Source organism: Trachypithecus francoisi, unplaced genomic scaffold, assembly GCF_009764315.1.
Source record: "Trachypithecus francoisi isolate TF-2019V2 unplaced genomic scaffold, Tfra_2.0 Lachesis_group3, whole genome shotgun sequence".
Taxonomy (NCBI): domain Eukaryota; kingdom Metazoa; phylum Chordata; class Mammalia; order Primates; family Cercopithecidae; genus Trachypithecus; species Trachypithecus francoisi.
Window position 1 is genome coordinate 5786525 of NW_022681468.1, and position 18982 is coordinate 5805506.

The following is an 18982-nucleotide window of genomic DNA, read 5'->3' on the forward strand; positions in this document are numbered from 1 at the left end:
CTTCTTGTGATAGTTTGCTAAGAATGATGGTTTCCAGCTGCATCCATGTCCCTACAAAGGACGCAAACTCATCCTTTTTTAAAATCAGCGCCAGTGCATCCCATCTAAGAAGTACAAAGCAAAGCAGGTGATTTTAAAAACTAAGACCTCTTTGTCAATTTTGCTTTTCATATTTTATTCCAAACCAGTAGGTTAGTTATTTATTAACTTTTCATAACATATATGTTCATTCTGAACAAAACAAACAACCTCAAATGGACTGATCCAAGCAATAAAATTGACTTCTACTTCCCAGTATCTATATGATCACTAATCAAAAAGAGGTAACACCCTTGGGTCCATTTCGTTCTGAGATGGAGTTTTGCTCTTATTGCCCAGGCTGAAGTGCAATGGTGCAATCTCGGCTCACTGCAACCTCCGCCTCCTGAGTTCAAGTGATTCTCCTGCCTCAGCCTCCCGAGTAGCTGGGATTACAGGCGTGCACCACCACATCTGGCTAATTTTTTGTATTTTTAGTAGAGACAGGATTTCACCATATTGGGAGCTAGTGTTTCATTTTATGTTGATAGTATATCTTGAATCATCACATGGTTGAAGTCCATCACACCATCTTCATATTTGTCAAATTATACATTTAATACTTTCATCATGGATCAATTTTAAATAATAATAATATGTAAATCCATGAATCCAAAATAAAAGAAGTAGATTCTTACATATTCTTAACATCAATCTATCATTTCAAACATTGATTGTCATTTGCAAATGACCCTGGGAAATAGATCAGATTTTGTTTTCTGCAAATCTTTAGGTTCCAGACACATATTATTCATCACCCATGACTTCTAAACCATCAATCATTTGTTCAGGTTTACATGTCTTTTTCCTCATACTACTTTATATTTGCTTATTGATTAATTCTCAATTCATCAAACATAATAAAATAATTATCTGTGAATCAAAAAATCTCAAAGAAAAGAGATTCTTATATCCCTAACATCTATCTATGGAATCACATCACTCATGTCATATATGATGAAGACATGTCTGGAACTCTGAGGTCCAAGAAGTTAACCTCTACTTGTATTTTTATCTATTTGTTTAATGGTTCTATCAGTCATATATTAGTAATAATAAACCTAAATCTATGACCCCAAGATAAGAAAACGATCTTTATATGTTTCTGACATTGTCTACAGGATCATTTCCAACAGAAGCAAAAACCTAGATTATTTTCTTCTCATATTCATCATCCATGACTTTTATGCCACCAGTTGTCAACATTAATCCATAGCTGGGTCTCTCTTTCATCATTCATTTCTAAATATTTATTGAATAAATCATTTGTTCTTTGATAATAAAATGAATACACGATTTCAAAAACCCAAGAACAAGATATTTGAAGAATCCTTACATTTGTCTACAGGATCATTTCCCACAGAGACTATATCTCTTTGATTAATTAACCGCAATGTTGCACATTGTCATTGAACCAATTAACTTTTTATTATATTAAATAATTTTTAATAATACCAGGAGTACTATTAAACAACCTAAACCAAGACAGGAACCATTACTCACATTGGCCTAACACAGAGGCAACATAGCCTTGATGACAGAGAAAAGATCAGCTCACTGCATCCATTCTGAAAACTGCAAAGCAGAGTAGATGATTAAAAAATTGAATATTCTTTCCATCAATCTATATTTTTCACCATTCATTTACATAGTCATTTGAGTATTTATGTTTTCTTAATACAACAAATGTGAAACTTGCAACTAACTCAGAGCACTAACCATTACTTATTGCTGTCTATATGATCCTTAGTCAAAGATGTATTACACTTGGTCCATTAATTATCCATCCATTGCAATTTATATTAGTATTATTGTTCTTTACTATACATTTCAACATTAAACAATACTCCACCTTCATCTGTATTAATTTATACATGTTTGTTTATTTTTCATTGCTATTTTAATAATATAATATTTTTATAATTCATAAACATAAAGAAAAAGAACAAGGTTCTTGTATTTCCCTGACATCTGTCTACAGGAGTTTTTCAAACAGAAGGACTAGGCTAGATACTGCTTGTGATGGACCTCAGAGTTCCAGATACATATTCATTGTGTGACTCATAGGCCACCAGTGGTCATCATTAGTCCAGCCAGAATTGGCCCTGTTTCTCTCTTTTTATTTATAAGTAGTTTCCTAATGATTCATTAATTCACTAACAATAACATAAATACCTCTGGATCACCAAGTTTTAAGGACAAGATCCTTAAGTATCCCTAATATCTGTCTATATAATCATTTGCTTCGATTAGTATATTAATACTTCCTTCATCAGTCACGTTCATTAACGTAACATCTGTTAATCTACACAATATTTCATGTCAAGTCCATATGTATCCTTGGGACATGGCTGGCCTTCCTTCATTACATTAATATATAATACTTTTAAAATATTACACTGAATATCCTAAACAAATAAGCAAAAGCAAAAAATAATTTTACTATTAACTTACATTGGCCCATGTGCACCTCTACAGAGAGACAGACATGGGGCTCCAGATCAAGGCCAGATGTTCTGCCAGCCCAGATGTGTCCATTCTGGGAAGTGCAAAGCAGAGAAGATGACAGGATTGAAATATTTTTCATGGATTCATTCATTCGACCCTTCTCTTAGTCATTCAGGTATCTATTAATTGTGGTAATACTTATCAATTTTCTTTTAAAAAAATGAACAATAACACACTTGTTCTGATGCAAAATAAGAAACTTGACTATACTGCCTTTGTCATCCTTAGTCAAAAAACAACACTTGAACTGTTTGTTTTTTTAATGGTATTCAGATTTTTCAGTAGGTTTTAATGATTTCTGTTGTCTCACAATTTACATTGAGTGGACATGCTTCACATTCCTCATCTTTACTTTTTTATATGTGTACATTGATTATTACATCAATGAATTTATTTTAAAGAAGAATCAAAATTCACAAAAACAATTCAAGAAGATGGTCCTTTTGTATTTCCAAAACCTAACTACAGGATCACTTCAAAAGCAATAGACTATATTTCCTCCTTTATTGAACCTCAGAGTTCTAGACACACATTATTCAGCATCCTTGACTTCTACGTCACCAGTTTTCATCATTGGCTCAGGCTTAGGACTCTTTAGCTTAATTCTCATCTACATGTATTTATACATTAAATCACTAATATTAATTTTATAACCCATGTAAATATAATATCCAAAGAGTATAGAATATTCTAGAACTTTCTACACAATCTGTCAGTTTGATATATCTTATGTGAATTATCCTCAATGTGTCATAAATGAGCTAGTAAATATACTGTTTCAACTAACCTCATATTTATCATTGGCTGAGGTTGCTCTTTTGGATGTTTTTTTACACTTCCATGATATTATGAATACCCTTTAAAAAGTCTCCTAGAGAAAGACATGAAATTTAACTATTACTCACACCGATCTCTATGCTCCTAACTAACAGTAGCAACCATGAAGCTCATGACCATGAATGCTTAGGTCAGCTCAAGTGCATCCATTCTGCAGAATACAAAGAGCAGGTAACTAAAAAAAATTCAAAACTTATCTCCATTGATCCTTTCCACATTTCCGTTATTCAGTTATTTTGATATTGATTATTTTTTCAGAATGGAAATGTTTTCTCTCATAACAAAAGGAAAAATAACAAATGAGACCGAACCAGAAAATGAAACTGACTCTTCTTATTAGAGTCTAGATGAACCTTAGCCAAAGAGGTGACATTCATGATCCATTTCTTTAAAGGGCATCAGTGTTTAAAATTTTTAATGATAATATTTCTTACATCATCATGTATATTCATAATTGAACAATGATTCACTATTTACTAATTCTTGTTTAATTGTTCTATTATTTATCTATTGATGATAAATCTAAATTTATTAATCCAAAGTAAGAATATGATCTTTCCACATTTCTGATATCTATCCAATTATGTTTTCTGTTGGACCTCAGAGTTTCAGACACACAGTATTCATCGTCCATGACTCAAACGCCACCAGTAGTCATCATTGGTCCATGTTTGGGTCCCTTTTCTTCATTCGTTTCTACATTTGTTTGAATAAATCATTAATTCATTAATAATAACTAAATAAACATGTGATTTACAAAAGCCCAAGACAAGATCCTTGAAAATCCCTAACATTAGTCTATGGAATCATTTCCCACACAGATTATACATCTTTCATTAATTGACCTCAATGTACATTGACAGTTAATCAAAATAATATTTTGTATCATATCTAAAGTGGGTCATTTAGCTATTTAAATATGCTTAACACTTTTTAAATTTACTTTAACACTAACACCCTGAAACAAATGGCATAGAGCAAAATAAGAACTTCGACTGTTACTCACATTGGTCTCTTTCCTAAGAAGGACATTTAATCTTGATCATAGAAGAATGCTTAAGTCAGCTCAGTGCATCCATTCTGAAGAGTGCAAGGCAGAGAAGATGAAAATATTGAGACATCCTCTCTATTGGTCCATATTTTCCACTGTTCATTTACACAGTTATTTATGTATTTATTAATTTTTCTCTTAATACAACAAATGTTAAACTTGCAACTGATTCAGAGGAATAACTATTACTTATCACTGACTATAGGATCTTTAGTGAAAGATGTGATATGTTGATCTACTTATCAATTTCAATTTATATTGGTATTATTTGTTCTTATACATTTTAACATCAAACAGTAATTTATGTCTCATCTTTATTTATACATGTTTATTGACTCTACCATTGCTACTTTAATTAAAATACTTTTTAGAATTAATAAACATAAAGACAAGAATAGGCCATAGTGTTCTCCTGATATCTGTCTATAGGAGCATCTAAACAGAGGGGATGGAATGGACTAGATTCCTTTTGGTTTGCACCTCAGAGTTTCAGACATCTATTATTCATCATGCAAGATGCATACGCTGGCAGTTGTTACTATTGGTCCAGGAAGGACCACTTTCTCCTCATTCGTATATGCCATCCTCCAGCAAGCAGTAATACCTTTGACTCACTCATTCTTAATAGAAAGAAGGCATCAGTGTTTTTAATATACATGGATAGTATTTCTCATTTCACCATATATTTCCGTAATTGGACAATGCCTCACTCTTTTTATCTTTATGCAGTTAAAATATATTTGCTTATTGATTCATTGATCCAGTAATAAAAATAGAGGGAAAATGCATGAACAAGAAGACGAAGAACAACATCCTCAAATATTCCTAATGTCTATCCTTAGGATCAGAAGGTGAAGACCAGATTTTTTATTATATTGGACCTCAGACTTCCAGACCTGTATTCATCGTCCATGACTCATACGCCACCAGTCATCATCATTGGTCCAAGATTGACGCTATCTTTCTTCATGTCTATCTACATTTGTTTTTTGATTAATTAATCAATTCATTAACAGTGCTGTAATACTAAAATAAGTAGCTATGAAGAGGGAAATCTTAAAAATAAATTTATACTTAAGTAGTGAATAATAAAAATGCTTGACCTTATTTGATTATATTTTAGACTTCTTAAGAATACAGAGAATACCCTTAAAACAAAGCAAGAATTTTGACTGCTACTCACAAGAGTCTTCCTGTGACACACAGAGGTAACCGTACAGTTCACGGTCATAGCACAGTGCTTAAATCATCATGGGGCTGTTCATTCTGAGGAGTACAAAGCAGACCAGATGATAAACGTCGATAACTTGTCCTCATTCACTTTTGTATTACCCTTTCATTTTCACAATAGTTTAGGTATTTATTAATCTGTGATGATATTTGTATATTTTTCTTTTAATAAAATTAACCTTGAACTTGAACTCATCCAGAACAATAATATTGACTATTTCTTATATGCAGTGTCTTAAGACCCTTAGACAAAGAAATATCATGTTTGGTACATATATTTCTTGAGACTTCAGTGTTTTCCATTTATATTAGTAGTTTTTCTTGCCTAATTACATTTATTCATAGTTGAACAATGCTTCAGTCTCCTTTTTTACTTGTTTATATGCATGTTTATTGGTTCTGTCATTGATCCCTTTATAATAATAAAAGCAAAATTTACTAACAAAATCCTTGATATTAGACTTAAGAACTTAAGACAATTACTAACAGCAGCCTATGTCCTCCCTACTCACATGGGTAGCCATTAAAACCTTCATCAGTGGCAAATGATTGGATCAGCCATCATGCCTCCATTCTGTGAAGTACAAACCAGATGTTAGAAAGAATGAAACCACTGTGATTTTTCTTTCTGTTTATGGATGTTGTCTGTTACTGGATTAATTGAAACTCTTGATAGGTAACAGACTTTTATCACTAGCTTATGATTGGCCTATTACTAGCTCAAAGTTAAGTTTTAATAAACCAATAAGTACAATAAACCTCATTCCTAATACAAGAAAAAGAACTATATAATGAATAGTTGTCTCTATGCCTCTCTGAAATAGGTAACAATAATTTAAGTTTACTTTTAAATGAACTGCATTTAAATGAAATTAATCTAAATGATTGTTTCATGGCACAGTTTCATCAATGGTCTACAGTATCCCTTGTTTAGGTATACATCAGTTTGTATACATCTGTATCTATGTATTTGTGTCTATACTTCCTTATGGATTAATTAATCATCATTCACATTTCTAAAGAAAGTGTACAGGTTAAGAAAACCAACAACTAAGAACTAAAATATAAATGTTTGCCTCTGTCTACATGTAAAATATCCTAAGTGGACAGATCCTTGAAATTCTTTCTATATCTGAACAGCAGTTAAATAAAAAGGAACCCAGGCTTCTTAACAGTCAATGTTTGGCCCTCTAGTTTAGTTACTGGGTTAATCTTTTACTTATTTATTTAACAGATTTTTTCTTTTAAATAAAATGAAAAACTATGAATTCACTCTATAACCTGAACAAGAAAATTGACTATTACAAAAATTGCCTATATTCTCCTCATCCAAAGGGATAACATGCTTCATCAAGCCCTAGTGAAATTCAGTGTTTCAGAAATATTTTTTGAAATAGTTAATTCACGCTGGGCTTAATACCTAGGTGATGGGTTGATAGGTGCAGCAAAGCACTGTGGCACACATTTACCTAGGTAACAAACCTGCACACCCTACACATGTACCCCAGAACTTAAAATAAAATTAAAATGTAAAAAAGAAATCAAAAATTATTGTTTCATTCTATATGCTCATAGTAGATTCTTTTCTTCTTTCATTCTACATTAGGGCATTAATTCAATCATCATACACTTATAGTAATATAATCAATATCCATCAAAACCTTAAAACTTAAACACCATGAGTACTGCCACGTTGTCTGTGGGCTCATTTTCCACAAGACGAATAGACGGTCCCTCTTGGAAATGGACATTACTACTGTATATTTGAACTAATCTTAATCCTTGGTTCAACCCAACAAAAACTCACCATTGGTCCATATTTAGTATTCTTCATCATCATTCATTTATACATTATCTCATGTTTCATTGATTTACTAACAGCGTAATCAGTTCCTATGAATCCCAAAAACCCAGTAACAAGAAATCAGACAACCATGACATCTCATCATAGGTCATTTCTCACAGAGGAAGGAAGATAGATCCCTTTGTGTGATAGATTCAGGTTTTCAGATTAGCAGATTAATGACCATATCTGCTTCATATTAATCCCATACTCTTAATTGGTCAAGGCTTGATCATCTTTCATTGACCTTGTCCATATTTTAAGGATGTGACGATAAAGAACTATGAACCTACCATTTTACTCCACACTGACAATATCCTCCATCTTGGAATATGACTAAGCTGTCTTTATAGAGGGAAGTTAAAATCAACTGTGACTCAAATAAAACTGAATAATTAATTTTTACATTAATTAACTCAATAATAAACTATTAAAATGAATAAGATAGTCTTGCTTTTTCCTCCCTAACTGACCACAGATGTGCTGAATGATTCACATATAAACTTTATTCATTTTATTTGTGTACGTAGTCATTTATTCCTTTCCAGTAAGAGTTAACTCTCTTAACAACCACTAAAGCAAAAGCAATCACTTTGTTACTTACATAGGTTTCTACACTCATTACTCAAACAGACAATAACCATGATCTTCCTCACTGGAGAATAATTGAATCATTGCGCATTCATTCTGTGGAGTACAAGGTGAATATAAAAGTAGGTAGATGAGAGAGAGAGAAAAATGGATCAGCCTAGATTTAGATTTTTTCAATTCAGTTCAGGTTGACAATTATTGATTAGAAATAAGCCCTGGTACTTGTCATATGTTTAAAAGATGAATAACATATCCATTGATTCATTGATTCATTGACTTAGGTATGAAATTTAACTACTATAAGTAACACCAGGCAAAAGAATAATAACTGTGACTTTTAAACATGTCTGTCTGTTTATCTGCCTTCTACCCAATCAGGAAAGAGTTAAATCTCCTTGGTACATGAATCTTGCTAGAAAGAATTAAATTAATCTGAATCCTGGATTCGAATATATTCTGAACAACTGTGCATGCATGCATACATACATATGAAGTTAAATAGTTACACATGGAGTCATTTGTCTATTCCGTGTCTTAAGGAAATTGCACCAACAAGACTGAAAGGGAAATGCTATCCAAATATATAAATACATTCACCATTCCAAAAACGCAAGAGCCTACCTCAGTTTTGTTTATGGAAATAACGACAATACTGGAGAGCCATTGTATGGAACTGGATTAATTACTCTTTTTGTCCCACAATACCCGGCCCTCACTGGTCCATAATTTGGCCTTATTTTAAATAATTGGTTGGGACATTAATTTGTTCCTTTTTACATTTATAATAAAATCATTATATCTGTGACTTCACAGAAACTGGACAATATCAATGCCTGTCCAAATGCTCATTAGACAGAAAATTCAGATCAGTTTCCTTGTTTTCGTAAATTAAACTGAGGAACTGAATTTAAATAGTGAACATTATTAGAATTCATTATTATAACTGATCATTTGACATATTCTCAAGATAGATCCATGTGTAAACCCTCTCTCAATTAGGTAGTGATTTAAGCAATAATTTAAGTAAATATTTTGCCCTCTTCTTTAAAAAAACAAAAAATGAATACCCTAAACCAGAACAACATGGACTCTAACATCCATTTATCTAAATGCTCCTTACCCAAAGGCTCAGTTTTGATTAATTGATTTTACTGGGACTTAGTGCTTCAGAAATGTATTAGTAATGATTCTTATTATTTTATATACTCTCATATTTGGAACAGGAATAACCATTTTGTTTTCATTTATACAGCACTTTTCTTGATTTATCCATGTACTTGTTTACTAAAAATAATACAATCCATACTCAGAAGCACAATAACTAAATCCTGATTATTGCTAGCTTCTGGAATAAGCTCATTTTCCATAGACTGAAAAGCACTCTTTTTGTAATGGACCTCAGAGTTACAGGGTTTAATCAAAATCCAAGATTCAGACACCCCAGGGTACTCATCATTGATCCAGGATAAGCAATCTTTTCCTTCATTTATACCTTTGCTTATTGATCCATTCATTGATTCAGTAGCAGTAACAAAGTCAATACCCATTGTTATTTTAGCATCTAAGAACAATATCCTTGAATATAACCAAGATCAAGATCTGTTTACAGACTCTTTTTGCATAGACTAGCCCTTTTCTCAGTAGACTAGATCTCCTTTCGTAGTGGCCCACAGTGAAGCAAGTATAGAGCAATGAACATCCTTGCTTCCTAGCCATCTCATTCCACTTATCTTCCACCTTTCCATGCATTCCTCCCTCATTAAGGAGCTGTCTAACAGGACTTTGCATATAATGTAAATGCACTGTAACTGCATTCTCCAATACAGTCACCAATAGCCACATACAGCTACTGAGCACTAGAAATGTGGCTAATGCAACCGAGAAATTACATTTAAAAGTGCATGTACCTTTAATTATTTTAAATATAAATAGCCGCAAGTGAATAGAGGAAACGACATTGAACTGTGCAGCCGTAGATTTTGTTACTGAATAAATCTTAAATTAAATGCAGTATAAATAAGATGATTAATCAGAAGTAAAAAATGAATAAAATGTCTTTCATCTTATTTTTAACCAAAATTGTGCTTAATTGGACTAACCATAATCTAAGTTTTGTAACACATTCATATTATTGATCTACATATGCCTTGACTTTAAGTAGTTCAGTGAACATTAATGAAAAATTAACCCTAATTGAGAAGCTTTTTGACTGTTATTTACTTAAGTCTTTAGCTTCCTTACCCGTAAAGGTAACAGCCAAGATCTTCATCAGCAGAGACTGATTAAATCAGCCATGGTCTTCATTCTGTGGAGTTGAATACAAATTTTCAAAAGAATGAACAGTACAGATTTAGATTGACTTAATAGACATTAGTTGTGTGATATTAAATTAACCATAAAGTGGACTCAAATCCCATTTTTATCACTGACCCAAGAACTACACTTACATCTATTTCTTGATTTAACTATTAACTTTAAATAATACAATAAACACTGTCAAATTCATCACCCAAAACAAAAACCAGGACTACTGCCCACATCTGTCTATAGACACCTACCCACAAAGGCAACCGCTTAGATCATCTTTTTTATTTAACGGACTCAACGTGTGTAGATATGAATGAATTTAAATTCATGATTCATGGCATATTTTCACCAATGGTAAATGCTTTACCCTACTTACATATTAATTCAATCATTTATTGTTTCTATTTGTTCATTTATGTTATGACGCATGGAATATTTTATTATACATTCACAAATACACACACACACACACACACACACACTGCAGTAAACTAATGAAGAACCCAGAACACAAATGCTTTTCATGTTCAATGTCTATATTCCCACACCTACCCAGGAAGAGAGCACCAGTAGTACAGACAGATTAACTTTCATTTTCATTTCTCACTCAGTTGTGTTATGCCCTCTTTTAAAAAATTAACTGTGACAAGGACAGATTCTATTCACATATAACAATTCAATATATGGGAATTTACTTACATTATAGAAGAAGCTTGAATAATATTATGTCTCCATATGTCCATTATGCTATCCACAGAGATTTAGAAACTAGATGCTTTTTTAAGTTTTTAATAAAACTTAGTACAGAGTTGGATTCATAATAACTTTTCATAAGGAATATTCTTAAGTTGAAATATGCTCATTTATTTCCAATTAAATAACTGTTTCACCTATTATTTACTTACTTATTCATTTTGAGACGGAGTCTCGCTCTGTCGCCCAGGCTGGAGTGCAGTGGCGCGATCTCGGCTCACTGCAAGCTCCGCCTGCCAGGTGCACACCATTCTCCTGCCTCAGACTCCCAGGTACCTGGGACTACAGGTGCCCACCACCACATCTGGCTAATTTTTTGTATTTTTAGTAGAGATGGGGCTTCACCACATTAGCCAGAATGGTCTCGATCTCCTGACCTCGTGATCCTCCCTCCTCCGCATCCCAAAGTGCTGGGATTAAAGGTGTGAGTCACCGTGCCCAGCAATTTTCCCTTCTCTAAATAAAACCAATCAGTAAACAACCATAAATGTCAAACAATTATTTTGTGTCTTGCATATATCTGTTCACATACTCCTTCCAAAACAAGGCAACAGCCTCTATCAGTATATATCACTGGAATTCAGTGCTATAGAAGCATATAATACTAATCCATTCATCATTACATACTCTCATAATTGGTCAATGCCAAGCTCTCCTTATATTTACTCATTTATGCAAAATTTATGCATTGATTTACTTATAAAATGGAATCTATACCAAAAAACTGTGAACACCCACGATCAAGATACCTGAATATTCTGAACTTGTGTTATAAGCTCATTTCCCCAGAGGGAAAAATTGGGGCCTCTTTTTTAAATGGACCTCAGAGTTACAGATGGCTTTAATCAAAAGTTTTGATTCAGACACCCTCCAATCTCATCACTGGTCCAGGCTTGGCACTCTTTTTCTTCATTCACATATACCTTCATTTTCCCATGAATCACAAATTCTAAGAACGAGACCCTGGATATCACTACAATATATCTCTAGGCTCAATTCCCACAAAGCTGTCAGACTAGATCTCAGTGCCACACGTGGAATAATCAATAAATGTTGATTCATATCAGTACTATCAATATGAATGGCCAATGACTGGGCTATGTTCATTTAATTTGTGTAATTTTAAAGGTGATATAATGAACAATGAAAATCCACAATGGTATCCCCCACTAGAACAAACAGCATGTTTCTCCATTACAAGAGCTTCTCCTGAACAGTTAACAGCCTGAATCTCTTCCAGTATGGAAATGCTTAAATCCAGTATGGTGCAGAAATACTATGCAACATGAAACATTTCTGAAAATTAAATTCCTTCTACCTTTTTAGAAAGTAAGTCTCTATTGTGCTGAAACGGGTCAGTCCTACTCCTTGGCCTACAACACATTCTTATTATTGGTTGTTACTTGGTGTTTTTATTTTTGTGTATATGGCCTTTTGTTCCTTTCTTCGATAATCACACATGAACCAACCGCATAACCCACCAACAGAAACTCCATTACTAACATTGCTTCTTACCACAGAAGAAATCGTCATGCTCTTCACCTTGGAGAAATGACCAAATCCAATCTCATCTAGTCTTTCTGGAGGAAAAGGCAGATTTTTATAAGAATAAGAAGTGTACATTTTAAAATCCATTTTTAAGTAGAAGTTAGTTCTCCATTACTAGATAGATCACAAACATTGGTTTGTGTCAAATTTTAATCATCAACCCAACAGTAGTTCTTTTTCATGTATTGACTTAATTCTTAGCATGAAATAATATTATGAACATTTTCAAATCTACCACCCAGCACAAGAAGAGCAATTTTCAATATCTGCCTAGGTACTCCTAGCATAAAGGGAAGACACATTTTTAATGAGGAAAACCTTTTCACTATAAGATGAATTTAACTTGTTGTTTTATAACATAATCTGACCAGCGGGCCACAGTTATTTTAATTCAAGCCATTTACTGATTCGTTTATTTACTCATCTATTTAATAACTCAAAAAATAATTTAATTATCTACTCTCTTTTCTAAAGAAAACTCAAAATGGTGAAGTCATCTGCTACCTAAAATTAAATGCTATTACATGCAACTGTTCCTATTAGCCCTGTATGTGCTATTGGAACGTTCCTCAGTGACACGAATGTTCTCTATTGGCGATTCCAAAATGGTGGTCACTTGCAACCTGTGGCTTGGGGTGTGGCTAGTGCGATTGAGGAACTGAATTTTTATTTTTTAATTAATTTCCATTTAAATGTTTTTTTTTTTTTTTTTTGAGGCGGAGTCTCGCTCTGTCGCCCGGACTGGAGTGCAGTGGCTGGATCTCAGCTCACTGCAAGCTCCGCCTCCCGGGTTCACGCCATTCTCCTGCCTCAGCCTCCCGAGGAGCTGGGACTACAGGCGCCCGCCACCTCGCCCGGCTAGTTTTTGTATTTTTTTTAGTAGAGACGGGGTTTCACCGTGTTAGCCAGGATGGTCTCGATCTCCTGACCTCGTGATCCGCCCGTCTCAGCCTCCCAAAGTGCTGGGATTACAGGCTTGAGCCACCGCGCCCGGCTCATTTAAATGTTAATAGCAAAATATGTCTAGAGAGTGGGTCTTTACAACCCTTCCAAAGGAAGGAGGGTCCTGGATCTTTTTTGTTTAAGTGGACTTCAAGAGGATAGACAAGATTAATCACACCCCTTCACACATTACATATGCTTCTCACTAGTCCATGATCTACCCTCTTTTAAATAAGGGATGGAGATATAAAATGATTCTTTTACTCATAATAATAATGCCACTATTCATGAATTCAAAGGACACTGGACAAAAGCCCTTTATGACACTAGCATCTATTTATTCACTTATTACTCATAAAAGTCATGAAAATGCATTTGCATTTTTCTTTTTAAATAATAATGAGCAAACATAAGAGGATTTTTAGTTATTATATTCAAATTTTCAATGTTCATCCTTAGACTTTCTCCATACTTCACAACCTAATCATTAGTATTTTAATGTCTACTATTAATTGTATTAAATTATTGTTTATTGTAAAAATGTAAGTTGATATATTTAGCATGATTTGTAACATTGTTATTATTGAATATAAATATTAATTTTATTGGCTAATATTTATTATATTAAGTATTATTCAACTAAATACATCATTTAAGTATATGTTTTATCCTTTTCCAAATCAAACAAGACATGCAACCAGAAACTTGCCACTAACTAGGAACATTGAATCCATATCTATCTATATGCTCTCAAAAGAGGAGCAGACTTATTTTATTTAAACTCAAAACATCATTAGCTCCTTTCATGATTGAATGCGATGTAGCCTTCCTTGTCTTTATTTGTATTTTTCTTTATTCATTCATTGATTTACTTATAATACAATCCATACCCATTAACCAAAAAGTACCAAGAACACATTCCTTGAATATGTCTAACTTTCTCTCGAAGCACATTTCCCATAGATAGAACGGACCTCAGAGATACAGACAGGGTATAATCAGAATATATGATTCAGATGCCCCACGCATACTCATCATTGATCCAGACTTGGTATTCTGTGCTTTCATTCAAATATACTGTTCTTGATTTATGCATTGGTTCACTAATAGTAAAATCACTATCCATGAATTAGAGGGTAAAAAGATCCTTGAAGATGTAACTAGGTCTGTAAGATTCATATTCCACAGAACTAGAGGACTGGCTCTCTCTGTAATGAGCCTGAGTGTTGCAAAGGTGAATTAATTATTTTCCACAAATTGCACCACATCAATTCCTCATTAGCCATTCGTCCATGGTTGGGCTTTTTTCATTTAACATTCATATTTTTAAGACAGTACTATGGTTATATCATGGTATAACTACCAAGTTATACCACAGTTATAGGCAAGATTTTCCATTTTCTTATGTTCTTCCCTCAATTAGTTAACAGTCAATAACAATCACAATGGGGAAGTGTTTAAATCCACTATGGTACAAAAACAGCATATTAAGGCATTCTGAAAATGACAGAAATACCTTTCAACTTTTTGTCCTAATGAATTTGGTTGTGCTGAAATGGATTAATCACAATTCTTAATTCATAACACATTTCTACCATTGGTCCATGCATAACCACCTTTGACTCATTTACGTATGTAGCCATTTATTCCTTTGAAATAATTCAATGAATAAACATGATCAAGTTTCCCAAGCAAGAACATAAAGTTTGATTTTTACTTACATTGATCTCTTCTCTCCTGATTCACAGAGATAAAGGCAAGATCTTCACTAGAAGACTATAATTAAATCAGGTAGAGTGCGTTCATTCTGCAGCATAAAACACAAATTTTAAAAAGAATCAAATACTATATGTTTAGCTCTTTAAAATGAATCATAGTTGTGTAGTAAACAATCATAAACCTTGTTTTGTACCCTATTCTGAACACTTGAGAAGAAAGAGCACTGCTTTCTATTTATTAACTTACATAAATTGTTTTTGTCAAGATGAAATATCTCCACTATGAAATTTTTTGTTTTAGATAATATAATAAATACTGTGAATCTAGTACCAAACTTGTTTGTTTGCTTAAGTAAAATTCCATAAAAGATTGAATTAATCATGCGTGTGGTTGTATATAGATCTTATCATCATTCCATGCTCTCCCTCTCTCAATTACAGTTACTCAGTCAACTATTTATTTATGTAAATGTATTTCCTTTTCCTTAATAAAATGATCAATCAGCAACCTGCCTCAACACAGAACAAAAACATTCAGTCTTGTGCACAGATGACCATATGCTCCTTACCAAATTGATAAGAGTCTTAACTACTAATTTATTGGGACTAAGAATCTCAAAATTGTTTCAATAATCCATGTTGCATTACATGCCTTAAGAGACAAGTGCATGCATACTTTTCTTATTCTCATTCATTGATAAAATTCTATATTCATGGACTAAGTTTATTATAATAATGTAATTCATACCCTCAAACCACAAAAGGCCCATGAACAAGGTCATATAGACTCATTTCCCATGAAGAATAAAGAGGTGTCTCTTTGTAATGGACCTCAGAGTTGCAGATGGGTTTAATCAAAATTGTTGTTTCAGAAACCCCATGACATTCATCACTGGTCCATAATGTGCATTTTTTTCATGTATTGATTAACCTATTGACTCACAAATAATGATGCAATCAAAAATCCCCAAAACAAGATCATTAACTTTTAGGCTCTTGGCCCATAGAGCTACAGACTACATTTCTTAGGCAATGACACTTAAAGATGCACATGTGAATTGCTCAACGCCCCTGCATGCTCTCAATTCACATTCAGCACTCAATCTGATAAAGCCCACTTCTATTTAATTTGTATATATGTCGAAGATGGTCCGATAAAAAACAATGAAATCACTATATTCCATATTCTTATGGGCTGCCCCAAAACAGATGTCAGCCAGGATCTCTACCCATAAGGGAATGTGTAAAATAACCATGGCATAAAATAAAGAATAATGCTGAGCTGCTCTGAGAATAAGTTAACTTTTGTCTTCTTTTATAATCACCTCAGTTGTGACAATTTAGATTAAACATAATTAATGGTTCATTACACATTCCCATCATTGGTCTATTTGGGGTGTTTTATTTCTTTCATGTATGTAGACATTGATTCCTTTGAAATCCTTTAGCTAACACCCAAGAACAAACCATTCAAAGAAAGAACATGAAATAAGGCACTTACTTATATTTGTCTCTATGCTCCTTACTCAGGATAACAATTCTTTCTTAAATTATTAAATCAGCTGGCCTATGGCCACTCTGGAGAGAAAAAGGCAGATTTAGAATCAATATAGGGTTTTTTCAATGGATGTTAGACAAGCAGAACTAGATAACAATAAACATTGGCTCAAAAATGCAATGTTTTTCAGGCCAGTAATAAACTTTTACTTTTAAATAGTATAATAGACACTGTTGAGTTCATCACCTAGCCCAAGAATAAGATCTATAATGATTATAAACATTTGTCTATATAAAAATCCGTTAAGTAGATATCACTTAATGGATTTCTGGCTGATGCAAACACTTTCCCTTTTCTTAATTAAAAAAAAGCAAACTATAAAAATCAAAAAATTGTCTCAACTGTAGATACAATATGTTCCATATAATAGGATTTTATCTCAGATTAATAATTATACTTGCTTTATTGCCAGTGTTAATATTTATAATACTTTTTCATTGTACTCAAAGAATAGTTCCTTAAGTAGGCCTGTTAATCTCTCATGTACACATTCCTCTATTTATGCATTGAATTCGCTTAAAATAATACATTCCATACCTTTGAACTACAAAACCTCAGGAACAAGTTTTACTGAATTTTCCTAACTTCTACTAGGAAATTTCTACAGAGAATATTGGCTGGTTCTCATTCAATAACAGATCTCAGAGTTACACAGAGGGCTTAATCAAAAGTGTTGATTCAGACACCTCCACCAATACTCATCATTGATCCAGGCTAGGCATTCTATTTCTTCATTCATTTATACCTTCTTGAACTGACTCAGTCATTCATGGTTTCAGGAATAATAATTATATGATCAATATTCCTTAATGACACAAAACTGAGAACAAAAGACTTTAACAGAACCAAGATCTGTTTATTACTCCCATTCACGCAGAACAAATAGACTAGATCATATTTCGTGATGAACCTCAAGTTTACGCATATTCATCAGCGACTCTGCTGCATTTAAATCTCATACTTGTGATTGGTGTCTACCAGCTTCTCTTCCACTTGGTTTGTCTACTCATTAATGTGGGGGCAAATCATGGACCTACCATGTGAGCCTACAATTGAGCAAATTAATACATAATATCTTCCAAGGTACCTCTACCTCAAAAAGTCAACAACCTAAATGTTTGTCAGTGAAGGAATATGTTAAGCAACTATAGCAGAAACATTAAATGGGAATTGAAATTACTCTGGCCATATATGAAATGCTCTTCATTTATTTAACAATGGTCTTCAGTTGGGTTGGGTTGAATGAATCATAAATTTTTGTTGATGACACATTACAATCATAAGTCCATGGCTGGCATTCCTTAATTTCATGTGTTATTTAACCATTTATTTTATCAAAATAATGTAGTGTGTTCCCATGAATGAATACCCTCCAAGCCCAAAACATCAATTTGATGTTTACTTACATCAGTCATTCTGTTCCTTAGTCCACCAAATAACAATAATGGTCTTCATGATTAGAGAATAATAAAACCAGCTACATGGTTTTCATTCTATAGAGAAAAATAAAGCCTTGTTTCAAAAACATTTTAAAAGGCTCTTTTTAAAAGCCTCTTTTTAAAAACATTTTTCTAAGAAACTACATTACTACAACTTGGAAAGGCCCATATATGTATTCCAAAAACAATGAAAGAGCCTAGAGTTTTTCTCAGAATGTCTGTCATGAAAAAAGAACATGAATCAGCATTCTCATATCATAACATTTGTTCCTAATTGGTCCACGGTTTGCTGACTCTAAAATACAAACAGAGACATAGAAGTGCACCTCCCTTCTCATATACAAAAGACATCAGTATCTGTGCTCTCACAGCACTGGACAAGAACACTGAAGAATATTTACATCTGTCTAGAGTCATTGCCCTCAGGAAGAACAGACTATGTTTCTTTTTTTATTTGTTTAATAAAAATCCATTAAAAATTAGATTAATGCACTCATCATTGGTCTCTGGTCTCAATTAAGTGGTTATTTAACCAACTATTTATATGATTAGAGATGTTTCATTTTCTTAATAAAACAG

General features: G+C 33.1%; 1 long non-coding RNA gene, 9 other non-coding genes and 2 pseudogenes across 11 annotated transcripts; all 12 read right to left on the reverse strand.

Annotated features, from left to right (window-relative positions):
* Positions 1 to 76: 76 nt before the first annotated feature.
* On the reverse strand, positions 77 to 18457 carry LOC117071376. Of its 2 annotated transcripts, none has more exons than XR_004432270.1 (13): positions 18371 to 18457; positions 16908 to 16984; positions 15410 to 15495; positions 12702 to 12778; positions 10380 to 10443; positions 8152 to 8234; positions 6192 to 6278; positions 5658 to 5740; positions 4430 to 4503; positions 3492 to 3574; positions 2533 to 2617; positions 1582 to 1653; positions 77 to 104 (listed from the first exon to the last, which is right to left on the reverse strand). It is a non-coding gene; the product is annotated as an uncharacterized LOC117071376 (long non-coding RNA). The 2 variants fall into 2 exon arrangements; XR_004432271.1 differs by having other exon boundaries at positions 12714 to 12778; positions 18371 to 18439.
* LOC117071870 lies at positions 1225 to 1291 on the reverse strand (annotated as a pseudogene).
* LOC117071847 lies at positions 2101 to 2170 on the reverse strand (annotated as a pseudogene).
* On the reverse strand, positions 3093 to 3167 carry LOC117071853. The gene has a single exon (XR_004432588.1). It is a non-coding gene; the product is annotated as a small nucleolar RNA SNORD113/SNORD114 family (small nucleolar RNA).
* On the reverse strand, positions 4017 to 4091 carry LOC117071827. Its single transcript, XR_004432567.1, has one exon. It is a non-coding gene; the product is annotated as a small nucleolar RNA SNORD113/SNORD114 family (small nucleolar RNA).
* On the reverse strand, positions 4949 to 5023 carry LOC117071864. Its single transcript, XR_004432597.1, has one exon. It is a non-coding gene; the product is annotated as a small nucleolar RNA SNORD113/SNORD114 family (small nucleolar RNA).
* Positions 5350 to 5421, reverse strand: LOC117071830. Its single transcript, XR_004432570.1, has one exon. It is a non-coding gene; the product is annotated as a small nucleolar RNA SNORD113/SNORD114 family (small nucleolar RNA).
* On the reverse strand, positions 9530 to 9601 carry LOC117071857. The gene has a single exon (XR_004432591.1). It is a non-coding gene; the product is annotated as a small nucleolar RNA SNORD113/SNORD114 family (small nucleolar RNA).
* LOC117071859 lies at positions 12015 to 12088 on the reverse strand. Its single transcript, XR_004432593.1, has one exon. It is a non-coding gene; the product is annotated as a small nucleolar RNA SNORD113/SNORD114 family (small nucleolar RNA).
* On the reverse strand, positions 14657 to 14733 carry LOC117071855. The gene has a single exon (XR_004432590.1). It is a non-coding gene; the product is annotated as a small nucleolar RNA SNORD113/SNORD114 family (small nucleolar RNA).
* On the reverse strand, positions 16232 to 16306 carry LOC117071866. The gene has a single exon (XR_004432599.1). It is a non-coding gene; the product is annotated as a small nucleolar RNA SNORD113/SNORD114 family (small nucleolar RNA).
* LOC117071865 lies at positions 17599 to 17676 on the reverse strand. Its single transcript, XR_004432598.1, has one exon. It is a non-coding gene; the product is annotated as a small nucleolar RNA SNORD113/SNORD114 family (small nucleolar RNA).
* Positions 18458 to 18982: the final 525 nt, after the last annotated feature.